This window comes from Montipora foliosa, chromosome 1 (assembly GCF_036669935.1).
Source record: "Montipora foliosa isolate CH-2021 chromosome 1, ASM3666993v2, whole genome shotgun sequence".
NCBI classification, from domain to species: Eukaryota; Metazoa; Cnidaria; class Anthozoa; order Scleractinia; family Acroporidae; genus Montipora; species Montipora foliosa.
The window spans coordinates 71174451-71201290 of record NC_090869.1 but is presented as its reverse complement, the minus strand read 5'-3'; the positions used below and the strand labels follow the sequence as shown (position 1 = coordinate 71201290).

The 26840-nt window shown below is 48.9% G+C and overlaps 6 non-coding genes and 2 pseudogenes across 6 annotated transcripts; 6 read left to right on the top strand and 2 right to left on the bottom strand.

The window, feature by feature from the left end:
- The first annotated feature begins 953 nt into the window (after nucleotides 1–953).
- Nucleotides 954–1148, top strand: LOC137982308 (U2 spliceosomal RNA). The gene has a single exon (XR_011118660.1). It is a non-coding gene; the product is annotated as a U2 spliceosomal RNA (small nuclear RNA).
- Nucleotides 1149–1341: 193 nt separating this feature from the next.
- LOC137982695 (U1 spliceosomal RNA) lies at nucleotides 1342–1505 on the top strand. Its single transcript, XR_011118792.1, has one exon. It is a non-coding gene; the product is annotated as a U1 spliceosomal RNA (small nuclear RNA).
- A 1030-nt stretch (nucleotides 1506–2535) lies between these two features.
- Nucleotides 2536–2655, bottom strand: LOC137982596 (5S ribosomal RNA). Its single transcript, XR_011118760.1, has one exon. It is a non-coding gene; the product is annotated as a 5S ribosomal RNA (ribosomal RNA).
- A 5655-nt stretch (nucleotides 2656–8310) lies between these two features.
- Nucleotides 8311–8487, top strand: LOC137982283 (U2 spliceosomal RNA; annotated as a pseudogene).
- A 5737-nt stretch (nucleotides 8488–14224) lies between these two features.
- On the top strand, nucleotides 14225–14397 carry LOC137982338 (U2 spliceosomal RNA; annotated as a pseudogene).
- Nucleotides 14398–14590: 193 nt separating this feature from the next.
- Nucleotides 14591–14754, top strand: LOC137982689 (U1 spliceosomal RNA). The gene has a single exon (XR_011118791.1). It is a non-coding gene; the product is annotated as a U1 spliceosomal RNA (small nuclear RNA).
- Nucleotides 14755–15732: 978 nt separating this feature from the next.
- On the bottom strand, nucleotides 15733–15851 carry LOC137982161 (5S ribosomal RNA). Its single transcript, XR_011118622.1, has one exon. It is a non-coding gene; the product is annotated as a 5S ribosomal RNA (ribosomal RNA).
- Nucleotides 15852–21313: 5462 nt separating this feature from the next.
- LOC137982315 (U2 spliceosomal RNA) lies at nucleotides 21314–21496 on the top strand. Its single transcript, XR_011118664.1, has one exon. It is a non-coding gene; the product is annotated as a U2 spliceosomal RNA (small nuclear RNA).
- The last annotated feature ends 5344 nt before the right edge of the window (nucleotides 21497–26840 follow it).

Here is a 26840-nt window from a genome sequence, read left to right as displayed (position 1 = left end):
CTTATTTTTGTGTCCATCTTCCAGCCATAACTGTCGTGTCTGGTACGCCCGTCAGCCCGCTCAATGTGTAATCTGTCGAGAGGTTGGTCACCGTGCCCCTTCCTGCCCTCTCTCTGGCTTGTGTCGGCGCTGTTGGTCAGCCTGGTCACATGGCTAGGGAGTGTAGGCGGGCTTGGGGTAATCTTCATTCCGGTACCGAGATCTTGTCCTCTGATGTGCCCGCTAAAGATGATGATGATAGTCCTGAGTACGTCCCCCCGACCACTGAGATTGTTTCAGAAGACTCTGAAGAGGAGTGTGAGATGGCTTCCGGGGATGAGGACGTGGCTGCTCAGGTGACTGCCCCTCGTGTAGTGTCCCCCCCTCGTTCGACTGTTCCTGTCCAAGTGGCTCCTGCTCCAGTTTTCTGCCTCTGTCCCCGTGTCTTGTGTTTCCTAGTTCTTGTTCCTCTCCTGTCATGCTGCACTACTGTGTCTGTGTCCGCAGTTCACACCGTTTCCTCTGTTCATGATCCCCGTTCCAGTGCTTCCGTCTCCACTGCGTCCAAGTCTCCTGTTCAAGCCGCTCCTTTGGTTTTTTCTGCTCCCCGGTTTCACTGCGTTCAATGTCCCCTGCGCCTTCGCCTAGCCGTTTCCCTGAGAAGCTTGCTAAGCTTGTTGCAAAGCTGTGCTGGTGCCTATTTAGCTACTACGCTTTCCTGGTTCACTTCTACAGTACTCCGATTCTGCTATAACTTCGGTTAGCTCGCAGCATCATTGAGGAATATGATATTAAGGACAGTAGGGGTTTGGATTGTGGCTGTTTCATTCCTGCGGTTTTCCCCGTAAAAAAACTTGAGGCTAAGAAGAGTTAACTTGAACTATGATTTAGACCTTGGACATTAAGAATTGTGATCTTTTGAATTGATTTAATTTGTGTTTTTCTACCGGCTGCTACTCGATGAAAATAGCTGTTCCGCTTTTTGAATAAAGATTTTAAAATGGAAAAAAAAAATCTGTTCTTATCAGCTTAATATCTGATACGCTGCTCATCGAGCAGCTCATATATTAAACTGATTTTTGGAACTGGGCCGTGGGAAAAGAGGCTTGCCTCGTCCCGGCCACGGGTTGCCTCGGTATAGCACTACCTCCGAGCGTGGCCCACTCCCTCTGGGGAAGAAATAATCAAGTGAAAGCAGAACAAATGACCAAGCAACCAACCTTCACATTCTCTTCTCTTTTCTAGGTAGCATAGCAGCGAGTGGACAGCACGACACGACAGGACGAGGAGCACGTGACCCCCATTACCACATGGTATGCGCAGACAAGTTGCGTTTTGCGGTTCCGGAGAGGTTGAAAAGGCATACTTACCTGACGCGGGAGGCACTGTGATCAGGGAGGCAGTCCTCTCAAGGTGAGGCTCTTTCATTGCACTTCGATTGGGTTGACCCTTGCGATTACCCCAAATGTGGGTAACTCGAGCGTATAATTTCTGGTAGTGGGGACCTGCGTTCGCGCTAGTCCCCGCACCAAACCCCGGTGGCAAAGTTGGCTAATGGGAAGGTTTGTTGGTAACGTTTCAGGCAGGGCAGGGAAGGAGATGCGGTGGCGGTGTAAGGACTAAGGAAGGTGAGTTGTATTTGTGAATTCCACTGCTGAAATTGTAGGTGAATGTTCCGTACTTGGTGCACTGCAAAACTGTGATTTTATTTCTTTCATTCTTGGCCGTAGAGAGAGCGAGAGGACGTGTTTATTTCAGCCGCATCGATTTCCATCGATAGACGAGTGAGACAAGAAAATGCCAGCGGGTCGAGCTCTTATCCTCGTGCATCGTTTCGAAAACGTAAGTGGATGTGTGTTTGTACTGCTCCATCGCGATAGATTTTCTTTTGCGTTGTGTTATGTTGCGTTCTGGAGAGCCCGTTTGCATTGTTAGATTTCTTTGCGTTGTGGTTATGTTGCGTTCTTGAGAGCCCGTTTTGCATTGAGTAACTGAGGACCCGCCAGATCAGTTGGCGTTACATTTCTGTGGCCAACACTTTGTGGTTTCTCTATGTTATCAGTTAATTGGATTGTTATCATAAAAAGTAAATCTTTCATGGTCAGGATAGTGTCTTATCGGCCCTTTGAATACGTACTGTCCGTGTGAGCAGGGAACAGTAAGACTTTGAAGTGCGCTACGTCACGTAAGTCACGTTTTCGCAGGATCAATGTTGTAGTGTTGTAGCCTTCGTTGTATGCATATCATCCGGGCTAGGTTAACTTCCATCTAATGCATAACAGTGCATGCATTTTTTACTTGTCGTATCCTGTTCTTTGCTCACACGAAAAGATACGTTTCATGTCATAAACGTTGGATTGATAAGATCTCGCGCGCACGCGCTCCCTTGGGAATACAAGTTCCACTTTCTCGTGTGAACTATTTTGTTTTTGTTGTATGTCTCATCTTTGACATATCGTTGGCATGTTGTGTTCAAAAAACCTGGTTTGGAATGTTCTTTCATTAAAGGAAACTGAGATTTTTTGAGATAATCAAGTGTACAGAAGGAAAAAGGGAAGCCTACAACACGGGGTATTCCCAGGCGGTCTCCCATCCCAAGTACTAACCCCGCCCGACAGGGCTTAACTTCGGTGATCGGACGAGAACCGGTGTTTTCCCTGTGGTATGGTCGTAGACAAGTAATTCGCCGTGAAAATAACTTTGTTATAAGGGAAAATAAAAACGAGGTCAGAGCAAGCACAATGTGCATTTGTCCTCTTGCCGTCAACGCAAGTGCCATGCAATGCTGGTCCTGCTGCCCACTGTACAAGGGCGATCGTTGTGTGCGCCTCGCTTTCAGGTTGGCTTTGGGCATTCCTTCCTTGGCACGGATTGTAATCGGACCACCATATCTCGTGGCCATGAGACTGGGAGCACCTTGTCCGCTGTGAGCATTTACGGGCATCGCTTCTCGGGCCTTTTGGCTAAGTCTTTTTGGCCGATGTTTTGTGGGTTCTCCCAGGGCGAAGCCCTACCATTTTGGTAGTAGGTTTTTCGTTCCTTGTGGTATCCTTGCTATTGCGATTCCATGGATGCTGATACTGATACACGTGTTAATTGGGGCGACGCCCCTATGGATCATGTTTCTGAGAATGTTGTTGTGAATCCTTCCTCTGATATTGCTGCTGCCTCATCGGATACTGTTATGTCATATGCTGGTGTCCTGCCGGGTCTGGTGACCCTGTTCCGCTCGTCAATAATCCTCCTGTTCGCAGCCGTTTTGTTCCGTCTACCTTTGAGAGAGAGAATTTTTCTGTTTACAACCGCTTGCCAGAGAGACCGTGTTCTGCCTTTTTTCCGAAACCTGATGGCGACTTTGCTTTAAGGATCTTTTTGCCGACCTAGAGACCTGCCAGATCCCTTCTGCTGCTGTTCGCTGCGTCCAATGGGTTCCCCGCAGCAAGTGTGTGTGTCACCTTTGCCAAAGAAGATTATCGTAACACCTTTCTTCGGGCTTCATCGTTGGTGCCTCGTTTCCTCCGCTCTGGTGCCCCTACAGCTTCTGGTAATCCCCGTATCGTCTATGTTGCTGTTTTTGGTGCTCCTTATGAGCTTCCTGATTCTGCGCTTCATATGCGTCTTGCTCCCTATGGTACTGTGAAGTTTACTCGACGTAGTAAACACCAGAACTACCCTGCGTTGGACAATGGAACTCGGGTCTTTGGTATGGTCCTGTCCAAATCTATCCCTTCCTTTCTTCGTTTTGGCCGGGTTCTAGTCCGTGTTCGTCATGACAATCAGACGCCTACTTGTCGAAAGTGCAACCTCCCCGATCATATGGCTAAGGATTGCCCTAATACCTTCTGCTACAATTGCGAGCACGTTGGTCATATGTTTAAGGAATGCCCTGAAGAGGATTTTGCTGCTGTGTGTCGTGACCAAGGCCATAAGGCTATCGATTGTCAGCATTCGTGGCATCGCCGTCCTCGATCTTACCGAGATGCTGACAAGCCGGATGACCCTCCTCCCCAGCCGTCTCCTGACCTTCAACCTGCTGTTCAGCCCTCTAATCGACCTTCGCAGCCTACTAGCCAACTATCTTCATCCTGCTCTTCCCAATCCTCGTCGCAGTCTTCCTCTTTGCAGCCTTCTTCTGAGCACTCTCGCCCCTTCGCAGATACAATCTTCCCCTCCTCTTTTCTTCTGACCTTTCTCAGTCCCAGAGTATTTTGGCTTCCTATGCGCCCTCTAATCCAGCCTTGGTAGAAGCTGCCTCCGATGCCGAAGTAGCCTATGCTATGGATGTTGCCGATCCTCCGCCTGACTCCCTTCCTGATTACCCTGATGACAACTCCGATCCTGATAATGTTCCTGCCCCTGTCGCTGACCCTGTTCCTGATGCTGTTCCTGTCTTGACGTTGACGTTGCTTCTGACGATACTGATCCTGACCTTGATGCTGATTCGCCTTTACAGACCTCTCGCCCGCTGCTTTCTGACCCTGGTGACCATCCTCTCGTCGTTTCTGATGATTCTGACTCAGATGATTATACTCCTGCGCCTGACCTTTTCCCAACTCGTACGTTGGGACGAGCTGTCAAGAGAGGATCCAGCCGGACACCTGCTAATGTCACTCCAACCATTGTGCCTGTTCGTAAGTCAACGAATCCTTCGCGTGTGCCTACGAAAAAAAGCCGTCCATCATGACCTCTATATTTAATTTAATTTCAATTAATTCACGTGGTTCTAATCGGGCTACTCGGAAAGCTTTGCTTGATTATGTTCGTTTCGGTTTCGGTATTATCTGCATTCAGGAAACTTTAATATCTGATCCTGTTGCCTTTAATTCCCTGGTTGCTGACTGGAGTGGGCCATCTTTTTGGTCCCTGCTGTTGGTAAACAGGCTGGTGTTATTATTTTGATTTCCGATCGTTTTGATGGTCAAGTTTTATCTTGGCGTAGAGATCATGATGGACGTGTCCCTTAGTTTACTCGTTGAGTATAATAATCGTAAGTTTAATATTATTAATATTTATGCGCCCACCCTTTTGACTGACCGAAAAGTGTTTTTCGAGAATCTGCATGCTTTCTGCCTTCCTGCTGATTTTACTATTATTGCCGGTGATTTCAATTGCTATGAATCTGATTTAGATAAATTTGGTGGCAATGTTTCCATTGCAAAATACCTCTCTGACTTTCGTCGTTCACTTTACCTTGAAGATGCTTGGCGCAAATTGCATCCCCGTGTCCGAGCGTGCTCTTGGTTTAATTCTAATTTTTTCCATCGGCTCGCGCCTTGACAAATTTTTTGTTTCCCGAAATTTATTCCCCTTAGTTCAGTCCTGTGACATTTCTCCTTGCGCCTTTTCTGATCATGATTTTGTTAATCTTTCTTTAAAATTGGAGTCTAATTATATGCGTGGTCCGGGCTTATGGAAATTTAATTCCTCCCTTTTGAATGATAGCGATTTTTGTCTTTCCTTTGATGCTAAGATTCGCGAGCTCTCCGATTGCGTTGACTATTTTCCGTCAGTCAAATGTTGGTGGGACTTTTTTAAGGACTCTATTCGCTCGGAAATTATTTCCTTCGCTAAGAATAAACGTAGAAGTCTCTCGCATGAGCGCGTCCTTATAACTAATGCAATAATTGGTCTCAAGCGCCGTCTTGTCTGTGGCGACCTTTCGGTCGCCCCTGAAATTTCTCGGCTTGAATCTGAACTGAATGCTCTTACCTTGCGTGTTTTGGAAGGCTCTAAAATCCGTTCTCGCGTCCAGTGGCTTGAGGAGGGCGAGAAGCCTTCACGCTTCTTCTTCAAGTTAGAACGTGAGCGCTTAGACCGTAATAACGTTTCTTCCATTTTGAATGATAATGACATTGAAGTTTTCACTCGGGAGGAGATTGAACGTGCGCACGTGCGCTTTTATTCAAATCTTTTCTCGCAAGAGGTTATTGATCCTGTGTGTAAACAAATCTGTTTTGATTCTATTCCTTCTTCGCTTTCTCCTCCTCTGCGCGACTCATGCGAGGGACTTTTAACTTTAGATGAATTGACTATTTCATTAAGGAGCCTTAGCCTAGGAAGGTCACCTGGTTCTGATGGTTTGTCTGTCGAATTTTACTTGCGTTTTTGGGACATTCTGGGCCCCCTTTTGCTATCAGTCGCAAACCAATGTTTCCATGACTCTGAACTTTCGGATTCTATGAAAGGAAGCGTTACTCGCCTTATTTATAAGAAGCGTGGGGATATTAAGAATTTGAAAAACTGGAGGGCCCATTTCTTTGCTCAATGTGGATTATAAGATTATCTCTAAAGCTATCACAACTCGTCTTTCTTCGGTTATGCATCACATAGTTTCCCCTGATCAATCTTGCTCTGTTCCGGGTCGTTCAATCTTCTCTAATGTGAGTTTGTTGCGCGATGTTTTGAGCCACATTGAGCAAACAAATGAGTCTGCTATTTTGATTAGTTTAGATCAAGAAAAAGCCTTCGACCGAGTCGATCGCGTCTTCCTTCTAGAGCTGCTTAATGTTTACGGTTTTGGTTCTGATTTTTGTCGCTGGATTAGTACCTTTTATAATGGTGCTTGCATGCGTATCATCCTTAACGATTGGCTTACTGAGAGTATCCCCCTTGAACGGGGCGTCGTCAGGGGGATCCTCTCTCTCCTCTACTTTATGTTTTATGTGTAGAAGTTCTTGCTAACCTGATCCGTAGATCTCCTGAGATTGAGGGGTTTTTACTTCCTGGTGCAAGGGGTTTGCAGGCCAAGGTTCGCCTTTATGCTGATGACACTACTGCTGTTTTGAAAGACCTTTTCTCTCTAAATAAGCTTTTTGATTGTGTTAGTGTTTACGAACGTGGTTCTGGAGCTAAGCTAAATAAGTCGAAAACGGAGGCCATGTGGCTCGGTGCTTGGCGTTCTCGGACTGACGAACCCCTTGGACTTACTTGGGTCAAGAAAATGAAAATTCTTGGGGTCTTTTTTGGTACTATCCCTGTTGAGAATGATAATTGGCAACCTAAACTAAACAAACTAGAGAAGTCCCTCAATCTTTGGAGATCTCGTTCTTTGTCCTTCCTAGGCAAGGCTCTCCTTATTAACACCTTAGGGTTAAGTAAGCTGATGTATCTAGCTAGGGGTTTGCTTCCCCCTGCCTGGGTCCTTTCCCGTATCAATAGTTTCATCTGGCCTTTTCTTTGGGGTTGTAAAATTGAGACGGTTGCTCGTAATACTTTATATTTAAGCGCTGCGCAAGGGGGTATAGGTATTATTAACTTTAGTGTTAAGTGCCTTGCCTTGCAGTTAGCGGGGATGGCTTTTACTTTGGACTCGCCTCACGATTCTAGTTTTTATCTTTGTAAATATTTTGTTGGTAGACGTTTGTCTTCTCTTCGCCCCCAGTGGAACTTTTTGCGCGATAATTTTGCCCCTTCTGCCTGCTTTCCGTCTCCTTTTTACGCCCGCTGTCTCGAAACTCTTTTATCCGTTGGTAATTGCGACTTAACTTCTAAGCGTTTATATTTGAAACTACTTTCCTCGAATTCCTCCTCCCCTATCTTGCATAGAGTTTGGACCCAGGTTTGTGGCTCTTCTTTTTCACTCAATGATCATTGGTCTCTCGTTCGAGATTCTCTTACCGAAATCCTAAAAATGATCTCTTGTGGCTAATCGCTCTCCGCGGTGTTAAGGTTCGCGATTCCCTTGCTAATTGGGGATATATTAACTCGGCTTTCTGTGCTTCTTGCCCTAGACGAGAGACTATAGATCATTGTTTTTTGCATTGCCCTCGGGTTAAGCGGGTTTGGTCCCGTTTTTCCCCAATTTTAGATCGTGTGCTAGGCTTTCGGCTTACCTTAAATGTCCCCTTCGTGTTCTTTTTTATTTGGCCCCCTCTCGTTACAAAGAGGGCTCGCATTGCGCGCCACATTATCAAGACCATTCTCTACGGTGTTTGGCTTTTTCGCAATAAGGCCACCTTTTATAACGGTAAAGAAGATCATCGGGCTATTATCCGTTTTGTTTCTGGCGATCTCCGTAGTCGAATTAAGCTCGATCACTTTCGCCTTTCAGACAGTCGCTTTTCTTCTTTGTGGTCTCTCCCAGGCTTTTGCACCGTAGAGAACGGTCTTCCTAGCGTTACTATTTAGGCGTACATTTAATTCTCGTTTTGCTTTGTCCGCGCGCTGTTTGCGGTGCCTGTAATCCGGCTCTCTTTAAGGAACTTGCGCAGTTCATGGACTTTATCGTTAGGGCCCCTGGCCCTTACGGCTAGCTGCTTACTCCGGCTTTGTAACTCTGTAGACTTTTTTGTATTCCTGAATATGTAATTGCTCCATTTTTATTTGTGAATAAACGCTCTTTTGACAAAAAAAAATCTGTTCTTATCAGCTTAATATCTGATACGCTGCTCATCGAGCAGCTCATATATTAAACTGATTTTTGGAACTGGGCCGTGGAAAAGAGGCTTGCCTCGTCCCGGCCACGGGTTGCCTCGGTATAGCACTACCTCCGAGCGTGGCCCACTTCCCTCTGGGAAGAAATAATCAAGTGAAAGCAGAACAAATGACCAAGCAACCAACCTTCACATTCTCTTCTCTTTTCTAGGTAGCATAGCAGCGAGTGGACAGCACGACACGACAGGACGAGGAGCACGTGACCCCCATTACCACATGGTATGCGCAGACAAGTTGCGTTTTGCGGTTCCGGAGAGGTTGAAAAGGCATACTTACCTGACGCTGTGCTTGGCCGGAGGCCCTACCATTTTGGTTGCGTGGTTCTTCGGTTCTTTCTGCGTGGTTGGTGTTTCCTTTTGGCGTCCGCCTTTTGGATTTTTGGTTCGTCTTCACAGGCAGCCATTTTGGTCACCCATCCTGTGTTCTTGGCCATCTACGAGCTCGCTGGTTTTTGGCCCTTTGGATTTGTGGTGAGTGGGGCTTTTGCCCCTTTCCCGGCTCTAGCCGGTCCCCTTTCTTACTTTTTTTTTCTTAATAGCCATGTCTCGCCTTTTTAGGCGCACTGTTGTGTTCTCGATGTGTCAGGTTTTTCTGAAGAGCGTGATCTCAACTATATTGCTGAGAAAATTTGTTCAACCTTTAGTGTCGGTGATGTTGTATCAATTCAATTTATGCCTGGCAAATCTGTCCGTGTATCTTTTAAGGATGAGTCCATTAAGACTACGGTCCTAAGTAATGACTCTTTATCTGTAGATGGCGTCCCTTGTCCTGTACGGGGGGTGGGGGTCCCAGACCTGAAAACGTCCTCATTTTCCGTTGTCCATTTGAGGTCGAACACTCTGTTCTAAAAGAAGTCATGTCTCAGTATGGGACTGTCCATGGGATCCAGCATAGGTCCTGGTTGCATCTTGATGGTGTCATGGATGGCTCCCGTGTCGTTCGTATGACTCGTGCTCGCGGCATCTCGCGTACTATTCTTGTTAAGGACCATCAATGTAAAGTATGGTATAAAGGGATGCCGATTTCTTGCGATATTTGTTCGGGCTCTCACAAAGCCCAGGACTGCCCCTACAAGGGCGTCTGCATGCGGTGCCGCCAACCTGGCCATGTCCAGCGCGACTGCACCAATGCACCAAAACGCGTGGGGTACCAGTGGTAGTGGGGTGGATGCTGTGGCTAACCCCGATCCTGTAGAAGCTCAGGTGGAGGCTCCGGCTTCCCCCCTCCTGTTTTTCTCTCCTTCTGCTTTGCCTCCCACTGGTTCATCTGACTCTGAGACCGCTCCACCCTCCATGGAGGGTGCTGTTGTGTCTGCTGGTGAGGACGCCCCTGGCTCAGGCAGTGTTGCCTGCGCCACGGGCCCTGGTCCTCTCCCCTCCTGGGGATCTGCTCCCGATCTCAGCGCTAGCGAGTTGCCTCCATGTTCTGCTGATGACAATTTGGTGCGTGCATCTGGTCTCGGGAGCGATCACATGTTTAGCCCCTTGAGTGACGTTGATATCAGCAGTGAGCTGGAATCAAACGATGACTCTGAAAGTAACGTTAAGGTGCCGCAAAGTACGGCAGCATTAGTAGTGTTAATCCTAGTGACAGTAGTGTTAAGGAACAGCCTAGTGGCGGCAATTTAATAATGGTGTGGAAAAACTGGCGAAGATGCCATTAAACGTAATGATATTAGTGTGAGCTCACAAAATGGTGATAATTTAAACAATGTTAAAAGAAATACTGTTAAGCCACTGGATAATGGCAACCTAGTTAACGCAGCTGATAAAGGAGCTGCCAAAAGTACTGAGAATTCTGTTAAAAAATTAGAAAATGTTAAAAAACCACCAAGTGGTGGCACTTCATGTAAAGTGGCTGAGAATACAGGTGTGCGTCGTAAGGGTACTGTTGCTAGTGGTGGTACCGACGGTCTTGTTTCTTCGGGTGTTCCTCCATCCTCCCAATCTGTTGAACCTTTGGAGGTGGAAATGGTTGAGGTATCCACTCCTCGTAAACGTGGTTGTGATTCCGTTGAGACCTCCTCTGATAGCTCTTCTGTTACTCCTTCCCGAAAGGCTCTTACGAAGGTGGCTAAGAAGAGTGGAGCTGCGCCCTCTTCTACTAAATCGAAGACTCGTGCTTCAGCTGATACTGTCAAGTCTGCGAAGCACGAAGGTTTGCCTGATGTGTCGGTTTCCCTCCCCCAACGCAAAGCACGTACATAGTTATTCTTTTACTGTACTCCATTATGGCTCTGTCAGTTGTCTCAGTTAATGTCAACGGTCTGCGAGACCAGTCTAAGCGAGCTGGGTTTGTACAGTGGCTTCATTCCTTGCCTGTTGTTCCTGATGTAGTGTGCCTCCAAGAGGCCCACTGCATCTCCCTCAGTGAGTGTCAGTCCTGGTTCCAGTCATCTGGTCTTTCCGTTGTGGCGTCTCCCGGCTCTAATAAGTCTTGTGGTTGTATTGTTTTGTTTCGTCCAGTGTTGTCCCTTGTTAAATCTTCCTCTGATAGTTGTGGTCGGTTTTTTGTTATGTGAGTTTTCTTTGCGTGGCGCTGTGTTCAGGGTTGCTTGCATTTATGCTCCCAATCGCAACCCTGATCGTGATGCCTTCCTGGACGAGGTCTCTTCCCGATTAGACCCTTCAGTTCCCACCCTCCTCGCCGGCGATTTTAATACCGTCTTTGATCGCGCTGCTGACCGTGTGTGGGGCTCCGTGGTCGGTGATACCTCGCGTGAGAGTGTTGTTGCCCTTTGGTCGTCTTTTTGACGATGTCTGTTGTATTGATATTTGGAGATACCTCCATCCGTCTTCCTCCGCCTTTACCTGGACTAAGGCGGATGGCTCTATCTCCTCCCGTATAGATCTAATTGGGTGTCCTTATGTCTGGGTTGCGTCTGTCTCTGTTTGTGAAATTCTTCCGTGTCCGTTTTCAGACCATTGTGCTGTGTCCTGCTCTCTCACTGTTCCTGACGTTATTCCTCCTGGTCCGGGGCTTTGGAAGCTTAATACCTCAGTCCTGGAGGAGGAGGAGTACTGTCGCCTTATTTCTGACTTTTGGGCCGATTGGAAGGACTGTAAGCTCTGTTTTTCCTCTCTTTCCAAGTGGTGGGATTCCGGTAAAGCAAAGATCAAGGGCATTACGGTATCTTACTGTGTGCGCCGGTCGCAGAAAGATTCTTGGTCACGTGATTTGTTGGCTAGGTTGGCGGCACACCTCAAGGCACGGCTTGATGCTGGTTGCCTGTCTGTTTTAGGTGTTTATCGATCCACCCTTGAACAGCTTTCCGCCTATGACATCAGGGCTGCTCAAGGTGCCCAAGTACGGTCACGTGTCCGATGGGTTGAGGAGGGCGAGGTCTCATCGGCGTACTTTTTTCGTTTAGAGAAGAAACGGTCTGCTGACCGGTGGGTTTCTGCGCTTCGGAACCCTGATGGGTCCATTGTTTCAACACCTTCTGATCTGTGTTCTTCGTTTGCCACTTTCTACTCCTCTCTTTTTACTGCCTGTCCTACGGATTCCGCTGCTCAAGATTTTCTCCTCAGTAATGTGTCCTTGGTCCTTTCATCTGCCCAAGCTGATCTTTGTGAGGGCTTTCTGACTCTTGGGGAGTGTCATCGTGCCCTTGTTGGCATGGCTCGTCGTAAAGCCCCGGGGTCGATGGCCTCCCCATGGAGTTTTACTTGAAATTCTGGGACGTTCTTGGGTCTGATTTAGTGGAGGTCTTGAATTCGTGTTATCTGTCTGGTTCTATGTCTTTGTCTCAACGGCGGGGTCTCATATCCTTAATCTTTAAGAAGGGAGATCGGTTGGACGCTCGTAACTGGCGCCCCATCTCCCTTCTTAACGTCGACTATAAGCTTGCTTCTCGTGTTATTGCTGGGCGCCTTCTCAAAGTTATCCATCTGGTTGTTAGTGAGGATCAGACCTGCGGTGTTCCTGGCAGGTTTTATTGGCGAGAATGTTGCTCTTTTGCGTGATGTGGTTGCCTTTGCCACGGAATCTGACATCCCGGTTGCCGTTCTCTCCTTAGACCAGGAAAAGGCCTTTGATAGAGTGGGATTGGTCATTTATGTGTGCTACTCTGTCGAGGATGGGTTTTGGCCCATCTTTTGTCCGTTGGGTTGTTCTGTTCTATTCTGCTGTCCAAAGCTCTGTAGTTGTTAATGGTTATCTGTCTCGGTTTTTTCCTTTGTCTCGTGGCGTGCGTCAGGGCTGTCCTTTGTCTCCATTATTATATGTTCTAGTTTCTGAAGTGCTTGCTGTTAACATTCGTGCCAATCCACGTATCATTGGTCTTTCTGTCCCCGGGGCCCCGCGGGCCCTGTCTCCGATCTCGCAGTACGCCGATGACACCTCTCTCATCGTCACGTCTGATATTGCCATTGCTGCTATTTTTGAAGTTTATGCTCTTTTTGAAAGGGGTTCTGGTGCTAAGCTTAATCAGTCCAAATCCAAGGGATTGTGGCTCGGTTCGTGGTCTGGCAGGACTGACCCCCCTGTCACCCTGGACTGGACCTCGGCCAAGATCAAAGTGCTGGGCGTCTTTATTGGGCCTGGGAATTTGGAGGAAGTGAACTGGCGTCCTAGGATTGATGCCGTGGAGAATGTGCTGGCTTCTTGGAGGCAACGCTCCCTGTCCTACGGCGGGAGAGCTCTCGTCATCAACGCCTTGTCCCTTTCTAGGGTTTGGTACATTGCCTCCCTAATTCATGTCCCCCCTTGGGTTTCTTCCGAGCTTTGTAAATTGGTTTTTGGGTTTTTTTGGAAGGGCAAACGCGATCTGGTTTCTCGTGCTGTTGTTGTTCAGCCTACATCTGCTGGTGGTTTTTCTGTCATTGATCTTCGTCTTAAAGTTTCTGCGCTCCTTGTCCAGTGGGTTCGGCGTTTCACTGTTTCTCCGAGTAGTTGGGTCCATTTCTTTTCCTTTTGGTGTGATTCTCGTTTTGGTGTCCCTGCTCTTGATGTTCTGTCCCGTCCTGAGGCCTTTTCCTCCAAGTCCCTTCCCCCTTTTTACTCTGCTCTTCTGTCTGCTTGGCGTTTGGCTGGTGGTTCCTTTTCCCGTCGGCGTTCCTCCCTTGTCATTGCGTCTTTGTCTCCTCATCATGTTGCTGCTGTTTCCTCTATCTCTGCAAATTCTGTTTATTTGTTTTTTTGCTGTCTGAGGATCGTCCGATTCCCATTGTGTTGACAAGTTTTTCCCTTTGTATGGCTCACTCTACTGGCCTTCGACCTGGTCCCAATTGTTCTTCTTCAATCTTGACCGCCCAGTGATCGATCTCAACTGGAAGGTCGCCCATGGCGTGTTGTACACTGCCGATCGCCTTGTCGGTTTTGGGTACTCGGTCGACCCTTCTTGCTTTTGCCGTCTTGCCTCTGAATGTCCTTCTCACTTGTTTTTCTCCTGCCCTCTTGCTCATAGTGTGCTTTCATGGTTACAGTCTCTATTGTTTGGTTTTTCGTCTTCGTCCCCCTCTTTGGTTTGCCGTCACGTGCTGTTTGGTTTTGACCCGGCTGAGATCCGTCAAGTTCCTCGTGTTTTCATGTACATCCTAGGTGTCTGTAAGTATTTTATCTGGCTCGCTCGGAATGACTTTCGTTTCCGTAATGTGCCGCCTGGTGCCCTCGATGTCATCGCAAAGGTCCGCTCTCGTGTCAAGTTCAATCTACCTCTCCTTTTTAAGCGTTTTAAGTCCCCCCCGTCGTCTACGTTATTTTCATCGTCAGTGGGGTGCGTCTGGCATTATCGGCTCTGTTTGCAATGGTCGTTTTTCTCTGTCCCAGTTTTAGTCCTGTTATCGTCCCGGGCTGTTGCTTGTTTCACGGCGTACCTACCTTTGTAGGATGAGTCTTTCTGGCTGGCGACCTTGTCGGCGCTGCTCATCTAGCAGCTCATATATTAAACTGATTTTTGGAACTGGGCCGTGGAAAAGAGGCTTGCCTCGGCCCGGCCACGGGTTGCCTCGGTATAGCACTACCTCCGAGCGTGGCCCACTTCCCTCTGGGGAAGAAATAATCAAGTGAAAGCAGAACAAATGACCAAGCAACCAACCTTCACATTCTCTTCTCTTTTCTAGGTAGCATAGCAGCGAGTGGACAGCACGACACGACAGGACGAGGAGCACGTGACCCCCATACCACATGGTATGCGCAGACAAGTTGCGTTTTGCGGTTCCGGAGAGGTTGAAAAGGCATACTTACCTGACGCGGGAGGCACTGTGATCAGGGAGGCAGTCCTCTCAAGGTGAGGCTCTTTCATTGCACTTCGATTGGGTTGACCCTTGCGATTACCCCAAATGTGGGTAACTCGAGCGTATAATTTCTGGTAGTGGGGACCTGCGTTCGCGCTAGTCCCCGCACCAAACCCCGGTGGCAAGTTGGCTAATGGGAAGGTTTGTTGGTAACGTTTCAGGCAGGGCAGGGAAGGAGATGCGGTGGCGGTGTAAGGACTAAGGGAAGGTGAGTTGTATTTGTGAATTCCACTGCTGAAAATTGTAGGTGAATGTTCCGTACTTGGTGCACTGCAAAACTGTGTTTTTGTTTCTTTCATTCTTTTCCTTAGAGTGTGCGAGAGGACGTGTTTATTTCAGCCGCATCGATTTCCATCGATAGACGAGTTAGACAAGAAAATGCCAGCGTGTCGAGCTCTTATCCTCGTGCATCGTTTCGAAAACGTAAGTGGATGTGTGTTTGTACTGCTCCATCGCGATAGATTTCTTTTGCGTTGTGTTATGTTGCGTTCTGGAGAACCAGTTTTGCATTGAGTAAAAGAGGACCCGCCAGATCAGTTGGCGTTACATTTCTGTGGCCAACACTTTGTGGTTTCTCTATGTTATCAGTTAATTGGATTGTTATCATAAAAAGTAAATCTTTCATGGTCAGGATAGTGTCTTATCGGCCCTTTGAATACGTACTGTCCGTGTTGAGCAGGGAACAGTAAGACTTTGAAGTGCGCTACGTCACGTAAGTCACGTTTTCGCAGGATCAATGTTGTAGTGTTGTAGCCTTCGTTGTATGCATATCATCCGGGCTAGGTTAACTTCCATCTAATGCATAACAGTGCATGCATTTTTTACTTGTCGTATCCTGTTCTTTGCTCACACGGAAAGATACGTTTCATGTCGTTAACGTTGGATTGATAAGGTCTCCGCGCGGCACGCGCTCCCTTGGGAATACAAGTTCCACTTTCTCGTGTGAACTATTTTGTTTTTGTTGTATGTCTCATCTTTGACATATCGTTGGCATGTTGTGTTCAAAAAACCTGGTTTGGAATGTTCTTTCATTAAAGGAAACTGAGATTTTTTGAGATAATCAAGTGTACAGAAGGAAAAGGGAAGCCTACAACACGGGGTATTCCCAGGCGGTCTCCCATCCAAGTACTAACCCCGCCCGACAGGGCTTAACTTCGGTGATCGGACGAGAACCGGTGTTTTCCCTGTGGTATGGTCGTAGACAAGTAATTCGCCGTGAAAATTAACTTTGTTATAAGGGAAAATAAAAACGAGGTCAGAGCAAGCACAATGTGCATTTGTCCTCTTGCCGGCAACGCAAGTGCCATGCATGCTGGTCCTGCTGCCCACTGTACAAGGGCGATCGTGTGTGCGCCTCGCTTTCAGGTTGGCTTTGGGCATTCCTTCCTTGGCACGGATTGTAATCGGACCACCATATCTCGTGGCCATGAGACTGGGAGCACCTTGTCCGCTGTGAGCATTTACGGGCATCGCTTCTCGGCCTTTTGGCTATGATATTTGCCATTTGAGCCATTTGTCAGAAGCTGTTTTTCATCCCTCCTACTTGTGGGAAGAAGAACCAAGATGAGTGATAGATTGAGTAATTTGAGTGGTGATACCGAGCTACTAATTGATGATATTTCTGTTATTCCAGAGACTCCTAATGAAACTGTTACTTCTCCTTCCTGGTCTGACTCCGTTCCCGAAAATCAAGTTCCTGATGCATCGCCCGAGTTGTTCTCTCCGAGTCCTGTCCCGCTACCAAGTGTTTTAGCTGATCTCATGTCATCTGGTGTTCAATTTGATGCGGTTCCTGTTGAGCGGTGGTCAACTGCGGGGAATACCATACGGCTAAACAAGGAGTGTCGGTGTATTTTCTCCTGCGATACAATTTGCACCACCCAGGAGATTCTTCAGGGCTTCGACGAGGCTGGAATCGACGTGGATTTTATCTCCTCCGTCCAGTTTCGCATGTCCAACCGTGTTTGGATCGTCACCTTCAATGACTATCGTGCCAAGTCTATTGCACTAGGAAAAGATGAAATCTTTGTCTCCGGTTGCCAGATCCTTCTGGGAGATTGTGAGAGGCGGGTCCTTTTGGTCAAGATTTATGAAGCACCATTTGAAATGCCCGATACAGTCCTGATTGGCCGCCTGTCAACTTATGGGAAGGTTTTCTCCTTTCGCCGTGACCGTGTGTCACAGAGCCTCTTTAATGGAGTCCGTACTGCCAAGATGAGGCTAAATAAGGATATACCATCCTGTATCCATATTGCGGGGGAGTTTATCCGGGTCTGGTACCCGAATCAACCCAAAACGTGCCGTCGTTGCGGTTCGCGGGATCACCTTGCTGGCAAGTGTGACTCGCTCCGTTGCCTTAATTGTGAACAACCTGGTCATCGTGCTTCTTCATGTCCGTCGCCTACTTTGTGCAGTGTGTGTTTTAAAAGTGATCACCGTTTCCGAGATTGTCCTTTCGTTGTGTATGGTGGAAACATTTCGTCTGTTCGTGAATCTCGTCCGTCTACGTATGCTGATGTCACTAAAGTTGTCTCTGTGCCTGACCCACCGCCTGCCCCTGTACCTGTTCCTAAAGAGAGTGCTGCTTCAGTGCATAAAAAGTGTGAAGAGAATGAGAAAAACGAAGATAATGGGAAGATTGAAGAGGAGATGGATGATGATGAGGAAGATGAGCAAAATACAGAGGATGAGGAGAATGAAGAGAGCGAGGATGAAGATCATTTGGAAGAAGGTACCCGGTCCCATGATCGTTCGGGGATTTGGAGAGCGGGAGCGTGACTCCTGTGGGGGCGCCAGTGAGCGCTGCTCTCCTGGCGGCTGTGCCTCGGGTGTTTCTGCCCAGGTCCGGCCCCGGGAGCGGCGGCGTGAGCGGGACCGCTCCTGCGGGGGTGATCGCGAGCGCTCAAAGACCCCTGGACGTGAGGACCGGCAATCACTTAGTGATGAGGAACGGGGTAAATGGCAGAAAGTCGGTAGGCGCCGTTAGTATCAATGCTTAAATTACTGTCACTCAATGCGCGCGGACTCGGTACACCCGCAAAACGCGATCTTTTTATTCGTGAAATCTCCTTGTTGTCTTTTGATTTGATCCTGCTCCAGGAGACACATGTGTGTCGTCTGGAGCAGGCTAACGAATTTTCTCGAAACTGGTCTGGAAAGTGCTATTGGTCGTTTGGGGGCGCCAGGTCGGCCGGTGTGGGCCTGCTTGTCTCCCCCTCCTTTCAAGGTTCTGTTACCCGTTTTACTTTTGATTCTGACGGCCGCGTTATCAGTGCATTGATACTAACGGGCTCCCATCAAATTAATATTGTTAATGTGTATGCTCCAAACACCGTTTCGGATCGGAAAGCTTTCTTTCAAAATTTGCACACTTTTTTCCTTTCCCCTACTCGTATTGTCGCCGGTGATTTTAACTGTATTGATAGTGTGCTTGACCGATTATCGTCTTCTAACTTATCTCTACCGGATAAGGCTATGTTTCAGTCCTTCGTCACTGACTGTTCTCTTGTTGATGTTTGGCGTAGGCAAAACCCTCGCGGAGTTTCTTTTACTGGGCCAATGCCAGTTATACTCAGGCTTCACGTATTGACCGCTTTCTTATTTCCCGTGCTCTCCCTTTCATTTGTCCAAAACTGCGATACTTTGCCGTGCGCTTTTTCAGATCACGATTTCGTTTCCCTGCATTTGACTTTGGATAACTTTTCGTGTCCCCGAAACGGTGTTGGAAGTTTAACTCTAGTTTGCTTTCTGATAACGACTTTAAGTTTGAAATGTCCTCTCTTATTAATGAACAGAAACAGCGTCGTGCCAATTTTCCTTCCCTTGGCGCGTGGTGGGACGATTTGAAATTGAATATCCGTAATTTCTGCATTAGCTTTAGTTCTCGCAAGCGAGCTCGCATAAACCGTGAACGAAACCGATTAACTAAGTGTCTGATCCGCGCTAAGTCTGATTTGGCTTCGGGGATAACTCAGCTTCAATTAGGATTCGAGATTTTGAGAGCGCTCTCTATTCCCTCATTTCACGTGAAATGGAGGGCGCCAAAGTCCGATCACGCGCCAAGTGGGTGGAGGAGGGGGAGAGGCCCACACGTTTATTTTTTCCGTCTTGAGAAGAAAAGGGCCGAGAAAAATTCCTTTGATTGCCTTCTCGATGCTAATGGTTTGGAGAAGACTGCTGGTGCTGACATTGAATCGATCCTAGTTGATTTTTATAAGAACCTTTTTGCTAAGGATGCTCTCGACCTGCGAGTCCAGGCCAGTTTAATTGATGCTCTAGAATTTTCCTTATCTGCTTCTGAACGTGACAGCTGTGAAGGCGAGTTTTCTAGTGAGGAACTTTTCTCGGCCCTTAATAGTCTTCAAACTGGGAAGTCGCCTGGATCGGATGGCCTTCCCACTGAGTTCTACATTGCTTTTTGGGGGGACCTCGGCGATGCCCTCACTCTTGTTTTAAACGAGTGCTACCGCCGGGGTTCCCTCACTGATAGTCAACGTGGGGGCCTCTTGCGCCTAGTGTTTAAAAGAGATGACAAACGATTAGCTAAGAATTGGCGCCCTATCTCGCTGCTTAACACTGACTATAAACTTGCCTCTAAGGCCATCACCGAGCGCCTGAAGCCCGTGATGGAGTCCATCGTTCATCGGGATCAGACGTGCGGTGTGGTCGGCAGATCAATTTTTTCTAACTTACAACTCATCCGAGACACCCTGGATATGATTGATAAAACCCAATGAGTCTGGAATCCTCGTAACTCTCGACCAGGAGAAGGCTTTTGACCGTGTTGATCATTCTTTTCTTATGCGCGTACTCTTCTTAAATTTGGTTCGGTCCTTCTTTTTGTAAATGGGTTAGTCTCTTCTATAACAATGTCTTTTCCCGTATAATTGTTAATGGAAATCTTTCAGCCCCAGTGTTTCTAGAAAGGGGAGTGAGGCAGGGTTGTCCCCTGTCCCCTCTCCTCTACGTCCTTGTTTCAGAAGTTCTCTCGACCCAAATTAGGCAATGCCATCAGATCATCGGCTTCCGGCTTCCGGGCGCTTCCGGACTTCAATTTAAGATTTCGCAATATGCTGACGATGCCACTATATTTTTGAAGACCGAAAGCTCTCTTTGTCGACTTTTGGAAATTGTCCATAGATTTGAATTAGGTTCTGGTGCCAAACTTAATACCTTCCAAGACTGAGGCCATGTGGCTCGGCCATTGGCGGTCACAGGGGGGGTCTCCTTTTGGATTGAAATGGGTTCCCAAGATCAAGATTTTGGGTGTCTATTTCTCTAACGGTTTGCTCTCGGTAGAGTCTGATAATTGGAAATCCAAACTCGATAAACTTGAGACTGTCTTAAACCTGTGGAAACAAAGAGAGCTTTCATTTATCGGTCGCTCCATGATTGTCAATATTCTTGGTGCTAGCCGTTTCTGGCATGTTGCTAAGATTCTCCATCCCCCCCGATGGGTTTGTGATCGTTTTCACCGCTTGATTTGGCTTTTTATGGAAGGGGAGGATGGAGAATGTAAGCCGGCAGCGTTGCTGCGCCCCATTAAAGATGGGGGGCCTCAACGTTGTCGACTTCCGTACAAAATGTGTGAGCTTGCGCCTTTCTTGTTTTTCTTCTCTGCGTGACAGCTTCGGCTCTGAAAAGTGGCACTTTCTGGCTCGCTATTTTCTTGGACGACGCCAGCTCGCTAAGCTTGATCCTCGTTTCTCCTTTTCTTCGAATTCTGTTCCTGTTTCTCCCGAGCCTTCCTTTTTCTATCGTCTCTGTCTGTCGGCTTTTCAATCTTTGTTTGATCGAAATGGTGCCCTACCTGATGATTTGTCCTCTAAGAACATCTATTCTCTGCTTTACGCTTTCCCCGATTCCGCACCGAGGTGTGCTGGCTACTGGGGTGCCGTTGTTGGGCCGCCCCATTAACCGATGGGCCTCGGTGTGGCGAAAGTCCCGCCTGAAGTTTATTGAGAATAAAAAATCTGATTTGATTTGGCTTCTTTTACACGATGCAGTCCGCGTTCGATATAACCTCAGAGCCTGGGGTTATATTGACGCGGACCTTTGCGCAATCTGCTCGCTGCTGCCTGAAACTGCTAAACATTGTTTTGTTGATTGTCGTAGGACTGTGCGTGTTTGGAACTACTTTGCAGCTTCGTTTTCTCGTCTTCTCGGTTTTCCTTTTGTTTTGTCTTTCCGTCTGTTTTGTTCCCCTTCTCTCTGTTTGTTCGTCTTCTCCTGGCTCTTCGGTGTTTTATTATTTGGCTGCGACCGTCCTTCTTTTTTTACGTTTGGCATGCCCGTAACCTCGCAACCTTTCGGAACAGGACCTTAGGCTTCCGTTCAATTGTTAATAATGTTATTAAGGATGTTAAATTCCGCGTTCAGGGTGACTCCTTGGATAGGGTTAGTCTTTTTGGTCTGCTTCAAACGTTGTCTGTTCAGTCTCCGCAAATAATCATATTACCTTTCATCTTTAGTTAATTAGTTTTTGTAACACGGCTTTGCCTTTAATGAACTTTGGACTCTGGATCTAGTCTTTTGGTAGAACAGGTTAGTTAGGTTAGTTAGATCAGCTAGTTTGGACTTTGAGCTTTGCTCAACATGGACTTTTTTGGTGCATCATGAATATGTGGGAATACGATCTTTTTACCTGGGCCCTTGGGCCCTTGTAAATAAATTTATCAAAAGAAAAAAAAAAAAATCTGTTCTTATCAGCTTAATATCTGATACGCTGCTCATCGAGCAGCTCATATATTAAACTGATTTTTGGAACTGGGCCGTGGAAAAGAGGCTTGCCTCGTCCCGGCCACGGGTTGCCTCGGTATAGCACTACCTCCGAGCGTGGCCACTTCCCTCTGGGGAAGAAATAATCAAGTGAAAGCAGAACAAATGCCCACGCCCCCAACCTTCACATTCTCTTCTCTTTTCTAGGTAGCATAGCAGCGAGTGGACAGCACGACACGACAGGACGAGGAGCACGTGACCCCCATTACCACATGGTATGGCGCAGACAAGTTGCGTTTTTGCGGTTCCGGAGAGGTTGAAAAGGCATACTTACCTGACGCGGGCTATAGGTTATCCTTTTTGGAGCTGCTTACGTTTGTGGTACGTACCTGGTTTTCCTTGTGAAGCCTTGCTGACCCTTGTGGTACCTTTTTGGGGAAACTTTCGTGGGAAGAAGATCAAGTACTGGGAAGTGTCAAGTCAGGCTCTTGGTAAGACCTTCTCCTGTCTTTCTCGGTGACCCGCCTGGGGACTCATGCTGGACACCTCGTCCTAACCCAGGGTAAGCCGAGTCTTTCCTAGCTGTCTTCTTCTTGACCCTTGGGGTTCCTGTTGTCCATTATGGTTCGTGCTCTTAAGCGCACTGTAGTGCTGGATATTTCTGGATTGCCGGCTACACTAAGCCGCTTTGATGTTGCCAACTTAATTGATGAACGTTTTGGCCGTAAATTTACAGTTAAGTCGGTGCAATTCATGCCCTGCAAGCGTGTGCAAGTTGCTTTTGAAGGCCCTGAGGCCAAAGCTGAGATCGAGCAGTTTTGACCGTGTCACCATCGGTGACGTTGCATGTAATGTTGTTAGGAGTGGGCCGCGAGTACAGAATGTCCTCGTGTACCACGACCCTTTCGAAGGAAGGACAATGCTCCCTCTGCTGGTTGTTTTGAGGCGGGTTTTGGGGAGGTGCGGGGACATCCTAATCAGCACTACCCTGAGTTGGTAGCCTGTTCCACTGGTACCCGGGTTGTGAGAATGGTTCGCCGTTTGCCCGCATACCTCGTTCCCTGTATGTCGGTGGGTATGCGGTTAATACATGGTATGTTGGGCAGCCGGCCGAATGTGACATCTGTCACGGGGCCCATGTCGCGAAGAATTGCCCGCTTGAAAGTGGCAATGTGTCTGAATTGGAAGAAAGAGGGCCACATGGCTCCGTGATTGCCCAAGCCCCCGCAATTCATGGGCTACTGTCGTGTCAGGTGTCTGGTGCAGCTCAATGGGCCCCACGTCGCCAGGCCGTCGTGTCGGGGGAGGGCGCCTCTGCTTTGGTGATTTTCCATGCCTCGTCCGTCCATAGTTGTTGGTAGCTGGGCGTCTCTTGCTGATCTGCGTGACAATGAGTTGACGCCCCTGTCTGAGAACTCTGGGTATGACCCCGTCGAGTCCACCCCTCATCGCTTTTCTGATTCCAGCGGGTCCTCTGGCCCGGTTTCTGATAATAGTATCATAGTTTGGACATGGGGCCTCTGCCCCCAGTAGTGGTAATGGGGTTGTAAGTCATGGAGGCCACTGGCCCCGTTCAACCGCCAGTAAGGATAATAGTACTAGTAGTTTTACTGTGCCTGGGGCTGTAAGTCATGTTGGCCATGGGCGTCCATGCGCCGCAGTGGTGCCGACAGGGTTTACTGGTAAGGATAGATCTAATGATAGTGGTAGTGTCAAGTGCAGGTGGTGTTGTAACCTATGGAGCCACTGCCCCGGGCACGCCCATAATGATAATAGTACTGGTAGTGTTAATTTGCCACGTGGCTGTAATTCCTGTGGCCAGTGGCTCCATGCGCCTCAGTGGTACCGATAGTGTGACTCCTAATTTAAGTGCAATGAGGGGTTTTACGTCACGCTGCTGTTGGCTCCGTGCACCCCGGTCCTGCGCCCAAGATGTGCCGAGTTCTGACGGTATGTATGTTTAGTAACGGTTTAGTGCGTGCCCTGGTTGTAACTCATGCTGCCAGGTGGCTCCATGCACCCTGGTAATCCCAGTTCTGTTGAGTGTGGAGATGGCCGAGGCGTCGACGGCCCGCAAGCGGGGCCACTCGTCGCTCTCGTCGGACGGTGATAGTGCCGGTTCCGTTCCTTCCCACAAGAAGGGCACTAATAAAGGAGTGCGGAAGGTTGGTACCACTGGTCTGGTGCCCAAACCTGCCTCTCACCGGGCAGCTCATTCCATTCCCGCCACGGTTCCGTCTGGTTCCCCCCCGTACCCGCTCGAAATGAGTTTTTTTTTGTACTTCTGGACAACCATTATGGCTCTCACTGTTTTTGTCCCCTCAATGTCAATGGCTTACGGGATTATGCTACTCGTGCTGGGGTTCTTAGATGGCTGCGGGCCTTGCCATCAGTACCATATGTCCATCTGCCTCCAGGAGGCACACTGCGTTTCCGTTCCGAATGTCAGTCCTGGTTTCCAGTCCTCTGGCTTTGACTGTTCCGTGTCGCCTGGCACAGTCAAGTCCGCTATGGGTCATGCTATTTCGACCGACAGTATCCTTCGTTGCCTCGTGGACCGATGCAGAGGGCCGCTTCTTACATCTGGAGTTTGCGCTGCCGGGGGGGGGGGTGTTGGGGGGGGGGGGGGCCCGGGCCCTTTTTTTTGTTTTTCGGGTATGCCTGTGTGTATGCCCCTAACCGAACCCCGAGCGGGATCGTTTCCTTGAGTACGTTACAGACAATACGGACCCCCAGTGTTCCCACAATCCTGGTCGGGGATTTTAAATACTGTGGTTTGACCGGCCTCTCGATCGTCGTGGCTCGGTTGTTTTTTGACACTTCTCGTGAAAGCACTGCGGCCCTCCCTCGGCTCTTCGATGACGTCTGCTGTTTAGACATTTGGCGCTACCTCCACCCATCCACGCTGGTTTTACGTGGTCTAGGGCGGATGGGGGTCTCTCCTCTCGTATTGATCTGATGGGCTGTCCTTTTGCATGGGTTCCGTCTGTGTCTGTTTGTGACATTTTGCCTTGTCCGTTCTCGTACCACTGGGCCATGTGCCTCTCTGTGTCTGTCCCGGACTCTGCTTCCCCCGGTCCCTGTTTTGTGGAAACTGAAACACTTCCTTTTTTGGAAGAGGATGAGTACTTTCGTGCCGTCTCCGATCTTTGGGCTCAATTGAAACGCCGTAAAGCTGTCTGTCCCTCTTTGGCCAAATGGTGGGAAGATGGCAATTCCATGAATTAAGGGCTTCACCATCTCCTACTGCACTCGGCGGTCCCGCCTGGCCTCTCATCCTCTGTGATCTCCTGACGCGGCTTTCCGACCATCTGAAGAGCCGGTTTGATTCTGGCTGTCTGTCCTGTCTGGGCCGTACCGGTCCGTGCTCGAACAGCTGTCCCGGTGGGACATTTGATGAAGCCAAGGTTTGCCCAGGTTCGGTCCCCGTGTGCGGTGGGTGGAGGAAGGGGAAGTGTCGTCCTGCCTTTTTCTTCCGTCTGTAGAAGAAGCATGCGGCTGATATGTGGGTTGCTGCTTGGCGTGAGCCCGACGGTACTCTTGTCTCTTCCTCGGCTGATCTTTGTTCCTCCTTCGCTAGTTTTTATACTCGTCGCTGTTTTCCTGCCTCCCCTACATGACCCCATGTGTGCAAGACCGTTTGTTTGAACACGTCACCTCCTCTTTGACTCCCAGTCAGGCCGACCTTTGTGATGGTCGCCTCACCCTTGCGGAGGGTCATGCTGCTCTTTTGGGTAATGGCCGGCGTAAGGCCCCCGTGTTCAGACGGCTTGCCCTCATGTAATTTTACGTGCGTTTCTGGAAGTGCTTGGCCGGGACCTGGTCGATTTCCCTCACTCCTGTTAGTGCCTCTGGTCCCTGTCCTTGGCGCAACGTCGCGGAGTCATCTCGCTCATCTCCAAGCAGGGAGATCGGTTTGACGCCCGTAACAGCGCCCCATCTCCCTCTTGAATGTGGATTACAAGCTTTGTCGTCTCGAGTGCTAGCTGGGCGTCTCCTGAAGGTCCTCCATCTGGTGGTTGGCAGGAACCATACTTGTGGAGCCAGGACGGTTCCTCGGTGAGAACGTCGCTCTCCTTCGGGATGTTGTAGACTACGCCACCTTGACCAACACCCCCTGTGCCATTTCGTCTCTTTGGACCAGGAAAAGGCGTTTGATAGAGTGGATTGGCAGTTCATGGATATCTACCTTGTCTCGGATGGCTTTCGTTCCCATCCTTTATCCGTTGTGTCCGTTTTACTGTACACGGGTGGTTCAGAGTTGTGTGAATGGAAACGGTCATTTGTTCTTCCTTTTTTGATCTTTCCCGTGGTGTTCGTCAGGGCCTGTCCCCTGTCGGCCTTTGCTGTATGTGTTGGTCTCTGAGGTTCATCGCTGCTAACATCACACGAGGGGCCAATCCACTTATCCCGGGCCTATCTATCCCTGGTGTCCCCCTCGCCCCTTTCGCCCATCTCTCAGTATGCATTGACACCTCGTTAATCGTTGGCTCTGATGATGCCATCTTGGCCATCTTTGATACTTACTCGTTGTTTGAGGCGGGTTCCGGGGCCAAGCTGAATGTGTCCAAGTCTAAAAGGCCTTTGGCTTGTTCCTGGAGTGGCAGGCAGGACCCGCCTGTCCAGCTGGACTGGACGTCTGACAAACTCCAGGTTCTGTGAGTCTTTATCGGTCCTGGTGACCTGGAGGCGGACACTGGCGTCCGCGGATCACAGCTGTTGAGAAAACAATGTTTTGGCACTCCTTGCGACAGCGTTCCTTGTCCTCCGGGGGAGGGCCCTGTCCATCAACGCCGGTTGGCTCTGGCTCGGTGGTGGTATGTGGCCTCTCTGATGCACACGCCCTTATGGTTACACGCGGAATTGGCAAAGCTACCTTCCCTTTCTTCTGGAAGGGCAAACGGGATTTGGTTTCACGGTGGTTGGCACTCAGCCCCCCACTGGCTGGCGGCTTCTCTGTGTTTGACTCGCGGCTGAAGGTTTGCCCTTCTTTGCTCGTGCAGTGGGTACGGCGTTTCGGCTCTTCTCCGATCTGCTGGGGTGTGTCCTTCCTCTCGTACTGGGACTTCCGTCCATTTCGTACGTCAGTCGATGCAGTCCTGGCGCCCCTTCTGCTTTTCATTCTTGCCTTTGCCCCCTTTCCTATCGTGCACTGTTGTCATGCCTTGCCGGAGGCCGATGGCTCGTATTTCTCCCACTCCTCGCCGTGCATGACCTTATTGTTGCTTTCGTTGTCTCCTCACCAGTCGTGTCCTGTGGCCGATGCCTCTGCCAATCACGTCTACCAGTTTTTTTTGCTGTCCGAACAACGCTCGCTGCCTCACGTGTGTGGAGACGTTTCCGCCCTCATACGGTGAGCTGTACTGTCCTCCACTTGGAGCCAGCTTTCCGCTTTTGACCGGTATCGCCCTGTCATCGACCTCTCCCTGGAAGGTTGCTCACAGGTGTCCTGTTACACCGTTGATCGGCTTATCG